At 34.8% G+C, this 17,273-nt stretch overlaps 1 long non-coding RNA gene across 1 annotated transcript in view; it reads right to left on the bottom strand.

Annotated features, from left to right (window-relative positions):
• Positions 1 to 2,498: 2,498 nt before the first annotated feature.
• The window catches only part of LOC139077182 (uncharacterized), a 28,220-nt gene continuing 13,445 nt past the window's right edge, over positions 2,499 to 17,273 (bottom strand). The window contains exons 2-3 of the long non-coding RNA XR_011529508.1: positions 3,429 to 3,563; positions 2,499 to 2,921 (exon numbers count right to left, since the gene is read on the bottom strand). This is a non-coding gene — a long non-coding RNA (uncharacterized lncRNA). The remainder of the gene's footprint in view (positions 2,922 to 3,428; positions 3,564 to 17,273) is intronic.

Raw genomic sequence — 17,273 nt, forward strand, 5'->3', positions numbered from 1 at the left:
TATTTCTATATCTATATATCCTTAGAGGAGAGACCAGGAGAATAAGCATTAAAAGATTTGCAATGATTTTGCCTCTGTGGTTGGATTAAGGATAATTTTCTTTTTAATGTTTTTTTAATTGCATATTTAAAGATATTTCCCATTAAATATGCACTACTTCTGAAATAAATGAGTTATAATTTTAAAATCCGGCTGATTTGTTCTCATGGAATGGACTTTTGGAAACATAAACTATAAATGTTTGTTTCCTGTTAAACAGGAATGCTCATGAAATATTTCATTTGTCCTGTTGCTGTGGTTAATTCCAGCTTCAGAAGTAAAGCTGCCCCACAATATTAGATGTCACCTGTGAAGAGTTAGTCCCCTGAGTACAAGACTAACTTGGTAAAGGACAATAAAATGTAGTGAAGAGAAGCCTGTTACAGTTTATTAACTCACAAATCACAAACAAAATGTACTGCTTTATGGACTATTGTAATGTATTTTATGGAGTTGCACAACCTTGGATTGAAAGTTGCTCCTTTTTCTTGAAAGATGTTCATTTACCCTTCTGGGTTGAATTTCTCTTTCAGTAAACACTTTCAAAAATCGCTGTGCTTCTGAGGAAGACCCAGCCTGACCTTTGCTTTCATTTAGCTAGCTGCGTCTCCTCACACACACTCAGTTAAACTCTGTCCCCTTTCTCCTTCCTGTTATTGTCATCGATAACACCGGAATCTCCTAGCTTCATTTTCTCAGGTAATTGAATTGGTGAATTATTTTCACATTAGTCTGGATTTTTTTTTTAATGAAACTTCCCTTCAGTGCAACTCCCAACCTCAATGCTTTTTATCTCTTTCCCACAATTAAATTGGACATGATTTCTTAGAATCTTCAAAGTGAAAGATTGGAAAAGCACCATTGCTTCCCACGAGGTCAATGAAGCTCAGCACACTTTATTTTTGCTAGTAAATTCCTACTTGTCTTCTTTTATACTTTCTTAAGAAGCTGGAATTAACGAATGAGAGGATATTTTTCAAGTCTTCCTTCTTTGCACATTTGCTTATTCCAGTAGCAATTTGTGGTAGAAATAACAAATAACTGAGAGAAATTCAAAGGGACCATGTGAGCCACGGAATTTTATATTTTACAACAATTATAAAATGATTAAATTGTACTGTGCAGTTTCTTTAAAAATTTTTGAGATATTGTTTTCATATGACAAATGTCCTTATATCAGTAACTTGTTATTTCAATTGGTTAGAATAGAGTTCCCTGAAAAATCTCATTCTTAATTCCTCTGTGGTCATCCTTTCTCCAAGTGCATCCATAGTATCTACAGTGTTACAATCAGGGGTATGGTGTGGTGGTCAGTAGTGCAAAAGAATAGTTCAGAAATGAAAAATTCATTGTACAAATATTTATGCTATAGGACCAGTGAGAAAACAGAACTTGGTTTTGCCTGTTAATGTTGAAGAAAGACCTGGAAAGGGAATTAGCTTTTAGGTAAATCTTAAACGACAGATAGCATCTTTTAATCTTAAAAGATGGAATCACCAGGTGCACAAGGAGTAAACTGCCTTGGTTTACCCTGGATATAAGTTATAAGGGGATCATTTTCTGGAAAGACTTTAAAAACAATGATAATCCAATGAAAAGTCAACCTCATATAAATTTGCACCATGCATGGGCAATTCTAAACAGTTGCTGCAGTATTTTTGAAGTTTTTTAACATGGGTATTAATTTCAAATCAACATATTTTAAGACTACACTTTCACCGATGTTTTCATTTTACATGGAAGTTAATTTGGATAGTTGTCACTAAACAGTTGATTTCCAACACATGGATTTAACCTACACATGTTCATTTAGATTTTAAAGTATTAGTTGATTAAGCATCAGGATTATTTCAGCCACCTTTGAGTGTAATTTGTGAATTCAACCACTGTGTGCTACATATACCTTTATTTAAGCAGTTAATTCAAAATAAATAATGATAGTTCATTATGTGAAAATGAAGAAACTGAACTTGAGTTACTTCCATTCTTTTATTCTACTTGAGCATTTGAAGATTTTAAACATGTTTATAAACTAGAATACTGACAAAGATCACAGCGTGATTTGCAATTTTTTTTGTAAATGCAAATTTAGTTCATGCAAGAAATATTTGGCCTGGTGGCGCAGTGGTTAAGTTTGCATGTTCCACTTCAGTGGCGCAGGATTCACTGGTTTGGATCCCAGGTGCAGACCTATGCACCGCTTGTCAAGCCATGCCGTGGCAGGCGTCTCACATATAAAATGGAAGAAGTTAGGCATGGATGTTAGCTCAGGGCCAATCTTCCTCAGCAAAAAAAGAGGAGGCTTGACAGCCTATTTTACTCAGGGCTAATCTTTCTAAATATATATATATATGTATATATATATATATTTGGCTGAATTTGAACAAAAGGTATATATTCAAATTTAACTTTTTTAGAATTCTATTTTTTTAAAAACAAAGGAAGACAGGCAAAGAATGTGATTGTTCATATTATTACATGATTTTTATTAAAATCAATTTTGTCATAAAGAGGAGAGGGGTGTTAACAATGATTTGTTCAGGTTGTCAAGCATACTAGGTAAGCACTGAGGCATAACTCACCCAGGAGTTGGATGCAGGTAATGCGAGTAACATGGTGCGGCTGGGACATAGGGTGCTTATCATAGTTTCATGGGAAATGAGGTTGTTAAAGTAGGTAGGGGTATAAATTGATACTGTGTCCAGCCTATAACTTTACAAGTCTCCCCGTTGGTTGATTGATTGCTTCACTTATTTATTCATTCTTGTTCATAAATAAATGGTTATTTATTGAGCCCATATTGTATTCTAGGTATTTGCCACAGCACGAGCAAGAAAAGCTCAGGGTCGATCTTCACAGTTCATGTAGCTTAACTCGCAAAACTGCACAAAAGAGAAGTTGAAAAAACACATAGCTAAAAACTACTTACTACATACATATTCACTGCTGCTAAGAAAAACACTCGCGTCATTGTACTGGAAGATTTTCAGTAACATTTGCTCACAAATATTTTAAGTAGTACATGAAAGGCCACAACATTGATTAACATGTAAATAATTTTTACGTACATTTTAGAATAGCTATTTTTCATATCACCAGGTTAAATTGCTAGTCTTGCCATTGTTACATAAAACACAACTAAGGCAATCCAAACTAAATTTGTCAATTGTTTGCTTAGTTTTGGTTTGTTGTCTGGGCTTTCAAGTGTAGTTACACAAGCCAGTCCCTCCTTTGCGTTTAAAGAGTTCTAAAGAGTTTAAGGAAATATTTATAATGTCATCTACACTATTGATATTATTCATCTCAGAATAAAATGTGACGTCACCTTAATATTTTACAGCATTTTCTAAATATTTATTAGAATTACTTCCAGGACGATTGATGCTTACTCATCTGCAAAAAGCCACGTTGCTGGAAAGGGAGGTTTTCTTGTCTTCCTCCTTTTCTAGTCTTCTCTCTTCTCACCATGTCTCTCTCTTTCTCTCTCTAGAGAATGCTGTCCTTGCTCACATGTCTTCACTGAGCTGTAAGAAGTTCTGTTATTAGGTTTGTGATTGCTTTTTAAAAAGAGACTTTCTAACGGTACGTTTCAAAAGCAAAATATATCAATGTTTCTAAAGCTAGCTGCATATGAGGTCATATGATGAAGTCGGCGATTCGCAGCGATCTCAGAGTAGCAGCACCATTACTACAAGCACATGATTAGCAGTTTTTGCCCCATGTCTGCTTTTCGATTATTGGTGTATCTTTGAAAAACAGTATGAATTAAATTACATATTGTCAGAATTAGATTATACGTCAAGTCTAGATATCCAGATGGATTGTACCCATGGACTTACTGTTAGTAAAATTGGCTTTGGAACCTGAGTTGTCATATCATCTCAATGATCTTAAATTTTTTGACATTATTTATGTGTCTGATTATGCTTTCTCATAGCTATGATATTGAAACATAGAACCATTTATACACAATTCTTCTGAAACGATGTCACACTAAATACTTTGGCTCTGCTGCTTAAAATTAGTGTAAACCATTTAAAATGTGAAAAGAAGTTTGTGGGCATTGTAACTATTTCACTATCATTGAATTGCCATAACTGTGCTTAAGTATTAAATGCTACTTAAAGTTCGGACAACTACCAAAGTCACCATCCAATTATGGTGACTTTTAGATAAAAGCATTTCCTAGTCTTCATTTAATTATCTCTGGTTTCTGTAACTGATCATGAGTACTTACACAATTTTCCCAATAAAGTGATATCTTCTTGAACTATTTTCACACCAGTATAGAATTCATAGTGAGAAATGTGAGAGCAAGTTTAATTTGAAAAGTTGTGTGAGTACCTATAAAGAGAGACTGATTTATTTTTTACCAAATGGTATGTTAGACAAATTGTGTAAGCCCAGACTATTTTAAGGCTAGCTTTCTCAGACTCCTGTGTCCCAAGATAAGATGACAGTGCTATACTTTCACATAGACTCATGTCTTCAAAGACAAGAACATTGTCCATTTCGACCCCTTACTTGTTTACCATTTCAGACCAATCCCTGTCCATATCTAACTTATTAACATCTGTGTGAAACTATGACTAAGAATAGCCTCCAAAAGTACTCTAAGAACTCTTGCCTAACTGTCCTCTTTAGGGTCTTTAGTAAGACTCAGTCAAGTTCATGCTCTCACTTGCTCAATATGGCTAAATCTGTTTGGCAAAGAGTTTCCCAGACTGTCTTTGTATCGGGGGTGAAGACGGAGGGAGGCTTCAACGATAACTATGAGGTGAGATTCACACAAAATCATTAATTAACTCACTGTGTGTCAAGCATTAGAGCTAAACCTGGAATTAAGAAACTCAAGTCTACTGAATTCACCAATTTATTTGGTTTTAATCTACCAAACTTCCTCTAATTTCCAATTTCATCCTTGTATAGGTTAGAATCAAATATCTATCATTATTAATCATTTTCTAGAAAATACCCCCAACCACCTCTTTTCTCTCTTCCTCTGTTATATGGGTTTGAAGAAACACTTATTCTCTAGTTGAACTCAGCTGTCCACCTTTGCCCCGTCTGAATCACTCAATGTGAAATTGCTAGAGAAAGTAAAAAAGCTAAACTGGCAATTTGCAGTTTGAAATCCACGAAACTCCACTGCACACACGAAACTCCTAGAAATCCTGCTGCTATTGCCCAGTAAGTTGCTTCCTTAGTCTAGATCATGACACATTTTGCTCTAAAATCTTTCAGAACTTTCTTTCCCTTACTGTCATCAAAGACTTTATTTTTTCATTGAGAAAACAAAAACACTTGACTGGAACTCATTACCTTTCCCATGAAAAAAGTCTTCCAAACTACCTATATCTACACGTATATTGATATACCATATTTCTGTCTGCTGCCATGTACAAAATGCCCCTGCTCCCTACAAAGTCCAGTCCCTCCATAAATAAGCGATGGCAAGTCAAATAAAAATGCCTGATAAGATGAGATATTTGTTCCTAAAATACTCATTTTAGAATACGTGCTCTTGGTAAGCATTTTATGTATTACTATCTCACTCATTTTTTAGAATTAAGATTTAGTAAGTTTATTGAAGAAAAATAAGCTAGTAGTTTGTTTTCCCTTGAATTTGAACTAAGTCTTTCTAAATCTTAAAGAGTAACTTATTAAAAAAGAAAGAGATGCTAAAATTTCAGGGTATAAGCTTGCACTTTTAGGAAAGTACGTCAGGTTATGGATGTCTCACTGACTGTGAAATTGTCCAGTTGAGAAATGTTAATCTTATAAATTCATCCTAATATTTATACTAGTTAATTGGTATTAGTGATACGAAGACCTGGACTTTGTTCTTTTATCACAAGCAATCTATTTTTAGTTAAGATTCAATTAATGCCTAAGAGTAAGGTGTTTCTTACACTTTATAAAGCTCATTTGCTGTTTATAAACGAATAGCTTTTCTAGTCATAGGCTTTTACTGTAAGTTACTCTCCTTTGGATGTTTTCCCTCATTAAAATACATCCCCTCAATGCATTGCATCTTGTTTGTATGTATTTGTGTATTGATACATATGCACATACAAGTCACATGAGTCACATAGATTTTTATAACATCATCCAAAACAATTAACATGTGTATTAGCTCAAAGGCTTGGATCTTAAAAGAAATTGAGCCACGCAGAGACCCCTCCAAAAATATCATCAACTCTGCTCAAGAATTTGGTAAACCACTTATGGCTAAAGATGGTACATCTCGACTGTTAGAATTTTTATCTATGAAACTTTAGTTTCTAATGGACAGATATCAAGTACTCCCAAACTATTAAATCTAATGTAACAAAAAATAATTGGAGGCTACTGGAAGACTCCAAATTTGGTGTACTGGAAGTATTTCTCAGGACCAGTTCCTTACTTTTGTCCATTATGGTAAACGCTTTTGTTGTCTTATTATAATCATTTAATAAACAGTAAGGAAAGGTATAATCATGAAAAGTTTAAGAGATAATAGATTTAGTTTTATGCTTATGAAGATTTGAACTTGTAAGATTAAACAGTATGAAGTTTATAGTCAGAAGTACATAAAAAATAGGATTACTTCAAAATTTACCTTAAAATGTAGCAAAACTGATAAATAGATAACCGACTGAAATATTTTTGCATTTATTTTTAAATAGCCACCATAATAATTAATACAAAATGAGTAAAGATTAATTTGTTAGACTATCTGTGTATATTTTCAGTAGAATGTGTTGCAGGAATTAGGTTTGACATTGATTGTCTCATTAAAAAAACAGAAGGCTTTTACACTGGATTTGATCAAAAAAGCTACAGTGGAAGTTAGAAGTGCAGTAATCAATATTATTAACTTAACAAATGACTGGGATCACTTCAATTAAAATGACTGGGCTAGAGTTTTTATGTTTTCTCATCAGGTAAATAATTTTAAATCAGTAAAAGTAGTATCTGAAGTAGTAAATTTCTACCATGGGTTGTTATAAAGACCCAACAGCAAAGACTTCTGAATGATGCCCCGACTCCTCATCAGATCAGGCATCTGGATGCCTGAGGGAAGTCTATGCAGCATAAAGACACAAGCCTGTGCTGTAGAGCCCGCAGACGTTTGGATACTTTTGCTGTAGGAATAATGAGTTATATTATATATATTGAGTAGATAATATTTTCTGGTGGAAAAACAAAGGTAGAAATTGAAGGAATTCATCCTAATGAGTCAAGGGCCCTCTTAGAGCTTCCCAACTGAAAGCTTTGGCAAAGCTTATTTTTGTAGCAAGCCAGAGCAAAGATCTGCGAAGAAAAAGGAAAAATAAATGAACATGGTAACATCTAGTTCCATTGTATAATTTTGGAGTCAGTCTAAGAAATGGCGCTGAATTGAGGCAGTATCTGTATTGATCAATTTCTCCAAAAGCCTTATGACTGGATAAAAGAAATTTACCATATATGGTTTCAGCGATATATTTTAATCTCTTTCTTAGGAAGTGCTTACTTGCCTTAAAATAATTTTCTCCACAAGAATGTAATACCAAAGCACTCTAATTTTAAGAATTTGTACATTTTCATGGAAGATACTCAAATCTGGGCTGCCTTCTGAAAACCTATTTGCTTTATTGCTTTGTTTCTATCGTATTATATGGAGTAAGATAAGAGGGGAATAATGTGTATAGGAAAAGATAAATTTGTACTATTGATATAAATATTGCTAAATTATATTTATACAGTTTCAGACTGAGGGTTTATGTGATGATAAAGCATCCTTCAGTTCTCTGATATGGAATTGTTTTTTCCTTAATATGAAGAAATTCCTAGCTAATGAAGTAATGTTTATAATTGTAAGAATTGTATAAGTCAGAACAGATTAGCACTAAGTAGAAATACAAGGGTGTGACAACACCAACATTGTGCCCGTCTCTGATCTCCAGGAACATGTAAGCAAATGCGGAAGGAGAACATCATGTTTGGCAATACCTACTTATTTTAAATTTTGTATCACATATAATCAGATACTTCCAACTCTGAAAAATTTAATATCTTAACTTACACAGGATTATGAACCATAACCTAAATATTTTAACTATTAAGAAGCAGAATATACGAAAGCACAACTCAATACTTTTTGGTCCAAATGATTTATTTCACTGCCTGTTCCTGTTCCAGTTAACAATATACACATTAGCCTGAAACATAAAAATAATGATAGCCATGGGAAAAACAACCCTGTTTTCTAAGGAAAGAAATTGTAAGTTGTATGACAAGTACATTGTATTTTGAGAGGTATAAAGATACAGCCAAGAGCTGTTGATTATGTCACATCAGAAAGCAATGATTCTATCACAAACAATGATTATTGTCGTTACTCTTCACATGGGATCTTGAGGCCAAATGACTCAGAGTGAGACCTGTCAACTACAATTGATTTAACAAGGACAACAGCAATAAAGGACTTACATTCATACTGCTCCCTCAAATAGGGTCTCTAGAGGAACGCACAGACAGTGCTGGCTTGATAAATATTTCAAATAGCCTTTATCTAGTAGTTCTGAGAGTTTTGTATTGACAATATCAAGGGCTTTAGGGAGGTGTTCTGCATAATAAATGTGCAAATACAGTTATAGAAAGGTCTTTGAAGGATAATGCTTTTTAATTTAATAGATGGGTTGTAGGAAAGGTAGTCAGCAACTTGCCAGGGAATCTAACTGTAGCTCATGACACAGTGCCAACTCTATGACTCAGAATGTTCTATTGTAAGTTATTCAGCACATTCTGAGAAGTGATCCAAACATAGAAACACCTGAAACTTCAATATTGAATCCATTTACATAAATCATATTCAAGGAGTCTTCTGATCTTAGCACACACACCCGGTAATGCTCCTGCTGAGGCCTCGGAGAGGAGGTAGATCACTAGTATTTGATTAAAGGGAGATGATTTTATGTCGTTGGATGAGCATCTTAACCGAATTTGATATATAGGCCCTGAAAAGCTTTAGGCAAAGTAGAAGGAAGCATAATAAAAGTAAATAAACCTAAAATCTGAATTAGCTACATATCACACAAGCCTGGTAGGAAGGGTGTCTCACATTCTTGAAAAGCCTTTCCTCTCATTACTTAATCAGCCAACTGTCAATTCAAATAGGCTCATGGAACTCTCCATGCAGAGGCTCAGTCTTTGGATGTTAATGAATATCTCAGTGATGGCCATCCACTGAAGACGAGTGGGAGGATTCCAGGCTACCACCTAAGTTTTGCGAATAGAAATGCTGCTTTACTTGGTAAAGCCGCATTCTGTGCTTTCCTTTGGGGTGATTTATGGGAAATATGTGCTTGAATGTGTGTTTAAAACTATCATCAGTTGTTTTCAACAGGGAAAGTTCTCTGAGAGAGAAGTATTTTTAGACAACACAATAGTTAATAGAAAAATTGAAGCATTTCAAATAGACTTAGTTCCCGCTGATTTTTCTTATTGTAAATATATTCTTGTTTTGTAAGAGTTAAACATTGGTAGACATTCTGGGTATGAGGGAGCAATATCTTTATAAACAAATTGGTGTTATTATTGGATGATTATCATTGTCCCTTTATATATTATGATATTGAGAATTTCTAAAATTGAATGTACGTGAGGCAACTTACCTACTGGTCTGTCTATCTATCTATCTATCGATCATCTAACTGATAGATGCCTTTATCTAAAGCACTGACCATAGTCATTATCACTGATACCATGAGCCCAGAGGGCAGGATGATTAACTGAATCATCCTCCTAATTGGATGTGCGCAAATTCTAACCTTCAGAATAGAAATTGGAGCTAAATGTGAAGGTCTAGGTTAAATTTGGACAGACATTATGTTTTGATGAGGAAAACTAATTGGAAACTTAGGTAAGTTGGTCAAATAGATGATATGAACATGGTGGGAAGTAATGTATTTTTCCCCTAATGGAGAAAGCCTATAATTCCTTGTTGTTGTTTTTTTTTTTTTGAGAAACTTCTATTTTTCCAAATGCAATCTTTTGAAGAACAACAATAGATAAATATGTCGAGCACGTAAAACAAATTAGTTCTGACTGAAGCGAGGAGGAAGAATTACATGCTGCATGATTTCACTCTCTCCCTGTCTCCCACCATGCTGTACTTGCTAGAATGGACTCCTGTTATAAGAGCGTTTCCTTTGGTGGGAAGACAGTCTCACATACAGAGAAGTACATGGACTTTGGTTGGGGGTCACATAGTTGAAAATATCAGCTCTGACACTTTGTGCTGTGTGGCCCAGACGTATATAATCTGTTAGGCCTTTTGTTGAATGACAGGATTAGCAAAAATATGGGAGAAGTGTCTGGCATGTGGTAATAATAGGAAGAGCAGCAATAATAATAATAGAAATCCACGGTGGTGGAGCACTTTTCCTGAGGGGCTGTGGAACTCAGGTTAGATGGCCGCAGATGGCTAACCTGGTTCTTCCATGGACGCCTAGCAGACATCCAGGAAACTGCGTGACTTCTATGTGCTCCAGGTTCTCCTCTCTATAAAAATGTCACTAGTTACCTAGAACAATATCTGGCTCATCTGTCAGTGCTCCATGAGATCTACTGTTATCATTATTACTAGTCTAGGTATAATTTTTGTCCATATCTTGCAGATTTTTAATGAAGACTAAATGAATTTCTACAGAAGGTGCTTAAAACAGTATTTTGCAGGTTTTAAGCACTCCCTGAGCATTAGTGTGATTTACCTGCATTGTTCAATCGTCCCAACAGGGGGGTTAGGTGGGTATCATTTTTATTATAATGTTCTTTAGGTATAAGACATATGGTAATTGTTAATATAACGTCAAAGTCACTTTTATCTTTCACCAGTTTGTCTATGAGAGCTTCTTCCAGGCTCATAAATTACTATTTACTTCAGGATAATTTGTCCTCCAAGTTAGAAAGATTTAACTTCTTTTCTGCACTTTTCAGTTAAGGAATGGCGTATGAGTGTTTCATTGCAAGATCATGCAGTTAATGGTTGAGGCAGAGCTGAAAACTTATTCTCTTGACATAAAATTGATCAAATTATGTCTGCAAGCAGGCAGGGCATTTTTATCAAGAAAAAGTTTGCTGAGATTTCAGAAGACAGTAGAATACTTCTTTGGTGGAATAATTCCTTCCATCAAAGATCAGCTCCACTAATGGCTGTCTAGGACACTCTGTTAATTATTCTACTGTACTTCAGGTCTTGAAAATACACATTTGTTAATGTTTTAATGTTGATAAACACGATAATATCTAATGTTAATATTAATCATTCATGTTTTGTTGGCCAATTCAGATCCTCCAACTTTTGTTCTCCTCCTAAGAATTTTCTAAAGTCCTTGGGGACCCAGGACATAGGTTTTGAACAAGACCATTCTACCAAGGGGCACCAGCTGGGTTATTCCTCTCCAGCACCCAATATTTTCAGGCACTTAGTGCCATCAACTGCATGTTGAAGTCCTTGATCAATTAAAATGGCTCTATAGTTTTGAAGTCCTGAATGACAGATAGTCATGTAGTGTTAGTAAGAAGATGGGTAACAGGCCTCTGTTCCCTGACTTGGGTTTACTTTATTCCTTGGGTTTCAAAGCAATATTCTACGGGTATAATATTTTAGTGAAAGAGCATGTTCAGTTAACTGTTATAACCATCTCTCCCTCCCTAGGGCTTGGACATAGTTCCTGGGGTGGCCAGGGTCCCATCTTACAGACAAACTCCAATGTTCCAGATTTGCTCCTCTTTGGAGGACGCAGCCATTGAACGATCACTGAACTGGCCAGTTTCAAGAACTTCCCACCAGAGTACCAAACAGGGATAGCCATGTTTGAACCCCAGCCAAGAAGAGGGCTTTGACTGAAGCTGAGCATTATTTCTATTAGTGTATTGTATTTGGAGGTTAAGAATGTATGAATTTTGATATTGGGGAATTAGTTCACCATTATTCATGAGACTCTATCCAATAATGGACAATCCACGCATCACCCAAACACGCTGTAATGATACAGCAATAGTTCAGAGCGTCTGGCTCAGAGAACTTGTAGCTGAATCCTAGCTGGGTGACTGCAGAAAAGTTACTTAAACTTTCTACACCTCACTTTCTTCATCTTTAATATGGGATTAATAACACAAAAATATCTCATGGAAGTTTTTCTAAGAAGAAATTTAGCACAAAGTACTCAATAAACGATAGTTATTATAATTACTTTACATCATTAACAAATTTCTTTCCTCCACAAACCGGCATATATTTTAAGGCAATTTGTAATTTTAACTTGTTCTTGTCTTAAAAGAGAGACAGTGAATGATAGAGTATATGAACTAAAACATTAATAAATTATGGCACACAATTTATAAATAAATCCTCTGTGACATATCAAAAGAATGAGGCAGACATGTATTAACCCACAAAGATGTCTATATTGACAATGAATAAAGAACAGATTAAGAGCGAGCAAATATTTTATGATTTGATTTTGTAGCAATAAGGAAAATCTATATGCATATATGATGTCTGAATATTTGTGATTATATAGCAGTGGTATTATCTGGAAAGAGATTTCTTGACTGTTTTTATTTTATTCTTTTCTCTTTCTTTATTTCCAGTTTTCAGTCTGTGTTACAAGTAATCAGAAAAAAATAAAGCTATTTTAATTTAGAAAGAAGATATATCTGAGTACTTGTGAGCTGAAAAAAGTTCCATATTAGTTTATTTACCTTAATTTCTTCTGAATGCATGTGAAGAAAAATATCATCTTGTCATAATTAAAATTTCAGTCAAATCGGAATAAAGTTATTTAAATAGTAAATTTGCATTTTATATAAAATATGGTAATACAGTCTGCACCTGTATGTTTAACAATCTTTTAAAAATGAGTTGTTGGGTTTGTCTCAAAAAATATAAAGTAAAAATATAAGATCTCATAAACTTACTGGCAGTTTTATAATGTAATTCTCACTTGCGGTAAACTACTCTACTTTTAAGTAGTATGACCTCTTACTTATCTTCTATTTCATGTACACTATCAAGTGATTTATGCCTTCCCTAAATGCATGCAAGTAGTGATGATTTTCAATCTACAACTAAGTTTTCTTTATTCCTAAATATTCTTTTTTTTTATGGTAATGATTTTTCTCTTAGGACTTCAAGAAAATTTCACGTATACCAATTAGGATTGTGCACAAAAATTTAGGTCAATATTTTTAATTTCTAGGGGATAAGGATACTCCCTTGGATCTATTCTGATTCAAAAAATACAAAGGGTGTGACTTTCACGCTGAAGTTTTTGGCAATCTCCATAGTCATCTTCTAAGTGACATTTAAAAGCATATAAAAGGGGAGTAAAATCATAAAAATACAATAGTCGCTACATTGTATTCTCAGCTGAAATGAGTGTAATAACACAGCATGGCTACAGAATTGCTTTGAAATCTTCTCCTCTGAATAGATTGTAGAGGCATTAGGAAGAGACATAACTTGCATCTCCGTATAATACATTGTATGGGGACCATTTTCTAAGACTGTCTTATGTGACTCGGTTCCAGAAACAGGTCTTTGAGGTGTTATCAATAATCATCCTCTTTGAATAGGGAATGAGACAGAACCACTTGACAAGAAATTTAAACAGATTTTATTTTAATGACAAAAATATAAATTAATTAATAACATAACTAGATAAAATAGATTGTATTTTCTTTCTTAATTAAAACGACAAAGTGACATTTATTTGATTGTATGACTGATTTGTTAATAATGTGAAGATTTGGGTATCAGATTAGTGTCCCAAATTTAATTTAAGTGAAACTCTTCATTCTTCCCCAGGCACCAACTCACCACAACCAACAAAGATTCTCAACTCAAACACCTGCGAATCATCCTTAGTAACTTCATTTTCCAGACCCCGCATAGTCAAGCCATCAGAAGGTTCTACTGATTTTAATACCAAAATATATCCTGACTGTCCACTTGTATTTCCTTTGTCATTACCCTAATCCTAGCCATCTCACCCCATGTCCTCTTACACCACCTGAAATGGTCCTCTGTCTGTTTTCCCTGCTTCTGTTTTTGTTTCTTTATAATTTGTTCCAAGCGTGATATTTTAAAATGTATGTGAGATCTTAACACTTCTTTTTTTGAAACCCCTTCAATAGCCCTCTCTAAGCGATCACATTTAGAATAAGATCTAAGTTCCCCACATTGTCATAAAGGCCCGTGTGAACTAATTTGTGTCTACATCTAACCTGGTTTTCTGACTCTCTCCCTCTCCTCTCACCACCACTCTGCCCCTCACTCACACACTCAGGACACTGTAGTCGATTTATGTTCCTGCTCTAACCACACGGGAGCTTTCTGCTTTTGAAAGCTTGGCCTTGCTTGCTCCTGTTGCTTGGAATGTTCTTTCACTATATATTCATGTTATGTGAAGCAGCTCAAATATCACCTCCTCGCAGAGGCCTGACTGACCCCCCCTTCTGCTCTAGCAATCCTCTGCCCTGCCCCTCTTTATCATCAGCCCCAGATTATCTGAGCGTTTTTGCCATCCTCACACACAATGTAAGATTTTGAAGACAAGAGATCTTTTTTTCCTTTTCATCATTGTATGTGCCAAACAATTAGGACAGCAACTAACATCTGCTGTGTGTTGCTATGAGCATAAATTTTAGAGCTGGTAGATAGAAAATATATGGGTAGAATTTACATGATTTCCAACATAATTGATCTTTGATTTGCCTAAAAAATCCAAAGTGGATTTAAAATGGAAGATGACCCATATTTTACAACTTTTTATCAATAACTTGCTTTACTTATCTTGCAAATTAAGTTGTAATTAATTTGCAAATTGTTTCTTAAGCTTTTACATGATGACATTTTTACTCATAGGAAAATGAAATTTCTCAGTGCTGACAGCAGGCTACTCCATTCTCCTTTGGGTTGACTATTTGTATTTAAGTTTTCCTCATTTTACACATTGAAGTATTTGGGGTGCATGTACTATGATTATGCGGGGTCACAGTTAACATGTCTGTGGGAAAAGACATATTTAAAAATAGAAGTATTGCTGTTACTTAATGAGATTTAGGGCAAAAAATTATGTTAAGAAGAGAGTACTATAAAACTTTAAACTCTTCATATGTCCTGCTGGGAACACTTCAAACATCATCCCTAAAACCACCACGACTCCCTTCCACCACCCCATTTTAACTTCTGGCCCCATTTTTCTTTTTTACTTTTAATAATAATTACTCTCAGATTTGTTGAACATGTTATTCCACTACTATATTTTTGTTTTGCTATATTTTTCTATCTTCTAATGCTGAAAGATTAGATTATTTATTTTAAATTTTCCTCTAGGGTGTTCTATTTAAAAAATATATATGCATATATCATAGATTTTTCTAATGTAAATTTCTCACTGTAGTTTGTTTTTGAACTTAATTTCTAAAATCTCTATGATGTAAGACCTGGGGTTGAGTATCACTTAATATTTATTTCATTATATATCATATTTTATAAAGTATAATAATATATAAAATATTTATATTTGATATCTTTATTTTGTTATGGTCAAAATAGACCTTGTATTGAATTGGATTCTTCTTTATGCTCTATTATAGAGACAATTGTTAAACATGTTCTATTGAGATTCGAAAAGCATGTACTTTTTTGTTGATAACAAAGTTATCAATATCCTTATATATCTATTTTAACCAGATTTATATTACAGATTTATATCATATGTTCATTGTGATATCAAACATTTAATATTGACTTTTGCTATAGTATGATTTATCATGCCATTATCTAAGCTTTATATAACACATTATCAGTACCCCATAATGTGCAATAAATACATTATATGTGTGATACAGTAACATTAATTTTGTTTTAATAGATTTAAGTAAGACCTACAAAGTGCTCCATTCACTGCCACAATTATTCTACTTAACTTCTCCTGTCCCCTAAGCATTTAACATGGATACTGGGCACCTAGGTGATACATAACATGAGCTGTAATGCTCTGGGCTTCCCCCACTGCCATGAGCTGGACTATGGTTTCACTCTGGGTGCCTGCATGCATCAGCTCCTCTAAGAGGAGTGGGCATTTGCCAACCGTTCTTTATAAATGTTGCTGCCTTCCCAGAGTCATTCTTCCTGCCCACTCTAACTCAAACAAACAAAACAAAAGAAAAACACCCTTGCCTTTTCCAAGATCTTCTCTTCTGCCTGCAAGAAATGGTTAGTTTCTTATCACTAATGGGTTTCACAGTCAAGTTGGTCTCATCTACCATATATCTTCCACAATTTCTGTAGGATTAATGGTGTCCTTGTTTTTTTCTAGTGCTTCTTCTGGGGGTTTTCTAAATTTATGTTTCTTCTTTCTTTTTCAGTGGAAACTTGATTTAGAAATGAGGTAAATGTATGCTTTCAATCAGCTACTCTTGAACCAAAGTTCTCAAAACCTTTGGGAGAATGTTGGTTACATGATGATCCATCTGCTTCCATTGTCCTACGAGGCCCTCTGTGAATTGGCTCAGTTTCTTCTTTGACATCATCTACACTAATCTCACTACTGCCTCACCCTTCTCTCTCTGCAGCAATCACACTGGCCTCCTGTTGCTCCTAAGAGAGCAGGCTTGCTACTGCCTCAGGGGTTTGAATTGGCTCTTCCCTCTGCCTGGAGTGCTATTACCCACATATCTGCAAAGTTTCTCTCCCAATCTTCTTCAGTCTTGGCTCATATGTCATTTCTTAGTTTCTCAGGAAGGCTTACTCCGAACACACCAATTTTAATACAGTCTGTTCCACAGTCTGGCTTTACTTTAGTTCCCTTGCACTTACCAACTTCCGTTGTTATGAAACTATTAGGTTTATTCTTTGTTTGTTGTGATTCTATCTTCTCCCACAAGAATATAAGCTTCAAGGAGGCAGAGATTTTTACGTCTATACTATATATTCCAATGAATAAATTAATGTCCAATGAGAAAATTAATCTCTTCAGAGCTACAATCACTAATCATTTGAGCTTGCTCCTCAGTCATTGTGCACAAGAAAGCACACTGGATGCAATTCCCCTTGGGAAGGGTGAGGTCCCATGACCAGAGGCCAGAGCAAGATCAACTCTGTCCTGAATCACTTATGGTCTATATGGGATCAAATGCTAGAAATTCAAAAGGTTCTGCACGAGGAGAAGGTCCTAGAGATAGGCATCAAGAAG

The sequence above is a fragment of the Equus przewalskii genome, chromosome 19 (assembly GCF_037783145.1).
Source record: "Equus przewalskii isolate Varuska chromosome 19, EquPr2, whole genome shotgun sequence".
Lineage (NCBI taxonomy): Eukaryota > Metazoa > Chordata > Mammalia > Perissodactyla > Equidae > Equus > Equus przewalskii.